Source organism: Neomonachus schauinslandi, chromosome 4, assembly GCF_002201575.2.
Source record: "Neomonachus schauinslandi chromosome 4, ASM220157v2, whole genome shotgun sequence".
NCBI lineage: Eukaryota > Metazoa > Chordata > Mammalia > Carnivora > Phocidae > Neomonachus > Neomonachus schauinslandi.
Genome location: NC_058406.1, coordinates 160,107,450 through 160,111,125, shown reverse-complemented (window position 1 = coordinate 160,111,125; position 3,676 = coordinate 160,107,450). Strand labels below are relative to the sequence as shown.

At 38.2% G+C, this 3,676-nt stretch overlaps 1 pseudogene; it reads left to right on the top strand.

Moving 5' to 3' along the window:
• The first annotated feature begins 248 nt into the window (after positions 1-248).
• Positions 249-1,180, top strand: LOC110579101 (annotated as a pseudogene).
• The last annotated feature ends 2,496 nt before the right edge of the window (positions 1,181-3,676 follow it).

The following is a 3,676-nucleotide window of genomic DNA, read 5'->3' as shown; positions in this document are numbered from 1 at the left end:
CAATCAAGGAACAAACCAAATTTCTTAGGGTAATAAAATGTGTCTATCAAAAAGCCTATGGCAGGCTCCATTGGGCTGGTTGGCTCTTACTATTGGGGTGGTGACGCACTTCATCTTGTCTTTCTCAGACTCTTAACATCTGGAGGTGTTCCTACTCCTCTCAGCTCTTTCACCTAGATCCATAAGCCTGGGCCATTCTTACAATCTTGCTCCTTTTTTTTTTTTCCGTCTACCCTCAACTCACCAACATGAGTGCAGATCCAACTCTGCCCCAGTGCCCGCCTGGCCCTGAAGCACCCAGTTCTAGGGACTCTTCTCCAATGCCTGAGATTTATGGGCCTGAAGAAAATTATGCATCCCTGCAAATGTCATCTGCTGAGACACCCTACGTGGAGACCGTCTCTCCTCTTCCTTCGTCCATGGATCTGCTTGTTCAGGACAGCCCCGACTCCTCCACCAGTCCCAGGGTAAAACTACCACCCACTTCTGGAGAGGAGAGAACAGTGAGGAAGGAAGATAAGGACTAGAGCAAGAAACAGAAGATCAGGACTGTGTTCTCTCAGACCCAACTCTATGTCCTCAATGATTGATTTCAGAGACAGAAATACCTCAGTCTCCAGCAGATGCAAGAACTTTCCAACATTCTGAACCTTAGCTATAAGCAGGTGAAGACCTGATTCCAGAACCAGAGAATGAAATGTAAGAGGTGGCAGAAAAAACATGGCCAAAGGAGAGCAAGAGCGTGACTCAGAACAGCACAGCAACCACAGAATACCCAGGCTTCTATTCCTACCACCAGGGATACCTGAGGAACACTTCCGGAAACCTTCCAATATGGAGCAACCAGACCTGGAATAACCCGAATTGGAGCAACCAGACCTGGAACAGCCAGTCTTGGAGCAACCACTCCTGGAACGGCCAGTCTTGGAGCAACCATTCCTGGGCCAGTCAGACTTGGTGCCCCCAAGCCTGGAACAATCAGCTCTAGAACTGTGGAGAGGAATCCCTGCAGCCCCAGATCCAGTCCCAGCAAAATTCCATCAGCGATTTGGAGTCCATCTTAGAAACTTTTGGGGAAAGCCATAGTGTAATACAACAATCTGTGAAGTATTTTAGTACCCAGCAAATAATGGATTTGTTCCCAAATTACTCTGTGAACATACAGCCTGAAGATGTGTGATGATGAGTATATTATTCGATCTCAATTTGGGCGGTGGCTGTATTACTTCTCCTAGGCTTTGTCTTTAAGGGTCCTATATATCTCTGCCTCAATATTCTGTTTCCCATTATTATTATTGTGTCCATTGAGGGGGTACAGTTGGAATCAAAGAGGTTTCAGTAGCATTGGCTGCTATGGACAACATGATAAAAGGTGTTTCTGGCTATAGATAACTAGATACAATCCTAATGTGGATATCTTTAGGCTCTAGAATCTAACCTCAAGAATAGGAAGTGAAGATACAAAGACATGTGATGAAGGATAATTTGTATTTTCTGAGATTGTGAGGCTTTTCTTGTTAATAACCTCAATTGTTAACGGTGAAGGGTTAAGCTATAATGTGCTTCATTGATTTCCTCTGTCCCTTGTGATGTTTTCCTAGAACTGTTAATTTGTTCATTATTCTAGTATTTGTAGAAAGATGTTTTGTATTTTAATGTATCATGATAATAGTACCAGTTTGGCTGATTCGTTTATAGGTTTAAGTACAAATAAATAAAATACCCACTTAAAAAAAAAAAAAGCCTATGGCAACAACATAATGGATAGTACAATGTTAGAAATGTTGCTTTAAGAGTTTGAATAAAACAAGATCCAAATATCACAGTGTGTATTAAATATCATAGTAAGGATTCAGTCAGCACAGCAAGATAAGAAAAACAAGGAGCAGTTTAAAGATTGGAACACCAAATATCTTCATATATTGACTTATAATTATTTACTTAGAAATCAAGATAGCTACACATTTTTAGATTTAATAGGACAGTTAGGTAAGGATTTTAGCTAGAAGATTAATAACACAGATCAACATATATGTTAAAGATAAATCAATATATAAAAATCAGTGATAAAGTTAGAAAATGTGCTTTGAAATAATAAATCTTGATTTCATGTATGAGTGTATAAGAGAAAATAATTCCAATAACAATTATGATTCTGTGTGTGTGTGTTGGGGGGAACATATTCTAAAATTTATATAGAAGAGTAAAAGACCAAGAATAATCAAAACGTTCTTTAAGAAAAAGAACTGGTGTGTGTGGTAGGTGGATAAACTTGCCTTATAAGATATCATGTGTTATGAAAAAAAAAAAAGACAATATAGTATTGATGTAAAGATAAATCAACACACAAATGGAACAGAATAGGAGCCACCATAAAAAATATCTGTGTGGGGTGCCTGGGTGGCTCAGTTAGTTAAGCATCTGCTTTCAGCTCAGGTCACGATCCCAGGGTGCTGGGATTGAGTCCCAATTGGACTCCTTGCTCAACAGGGAGCTTGTTTCTCCCTCTGCCTGCCACTCCCCCTGCTTGTGCTCTCTGTCTGACAAATAAATAAATAAAATCTTAAAAAAAAAATCTGTGTGTAGGAAAGTGTCATTTGTGATGTGAGATATAATCAAACATCAATGGGAAAAGCTGGACTCATTTTTCAAAACAATGCTGGAATGATATGTTTAAAAATATAAGTGGATTCCTATTTCACATCATATACACAATTACCTTATCAGGAAAAATAAGAACCGTAAACATTTAGAAAAAATTATATAATACCTTTTTAGCTTCAATAATGTATGGTTTCTTAAAGAATACAAACAAAAAAGTATAAACCATAAATGAAACTCTATTGACAGTTTAGCTGTATTTAAATAAAAATTTAAGTGCTCCAAAAGACAACACAGTAACAAAAACAGTAAAGAAAAAAAATCACAGATGTGGGCAGCTAACTGCAAAATATATTACCAAGACAATTAAATATCAATAGCACATGACAAATATATACAATTCAAAAGAGAAAATGGGATTGTCAATACAAGTAAAAAATGCTCAGTCTCACAAATATCATGGAAATTTAGAGGAAAGCTACAATGAAAATCATTATCACATATAGCAAACTGGCAGAAAAAACAAAAACAAAAACAAAAAACCTTTTTTTTTTTAAAGATTTTATTTATTTATTTGACAGAGAGAAACACAGCGGGAGAGGGAACACAAGCAGGGGGAGTGGGAGAGGGAGAAGCAGGCTCCCCGCTGAGCAGAGAGCCCGATGTGGGGCTCGATCCCAGGACCCTGGGATCATGACCTGAGCCGAAGGCAGACGCTTAACGACTGAGCCACCCAGGCACCCCAAAACAAAAAACCTTTTAAGTTAATTAGAATGTGAACAAACTGAAAACTTTAGCTGATGATGGTGAGAGTGCAAATGAGCACAATCCCATCTGAAAATCAAGTTGCTGAAAACTTATTAACGTTGAAGAGTTTGCAAGCGCTTCAGACAAGCCATTCCAATCCAGGTTTATACCCTGGAGAAACACTTGAATATTTTCTCCTACAGATATGTACAAGAATGTTCAAAGCAGCAGTATTTCAAATCTCAGGAATTTAGAAATAACTTAAATGTCTATTGGCAGGAGAATAGATGATAAATTCCAGTATATGTATACACTGGGGCATTCTACA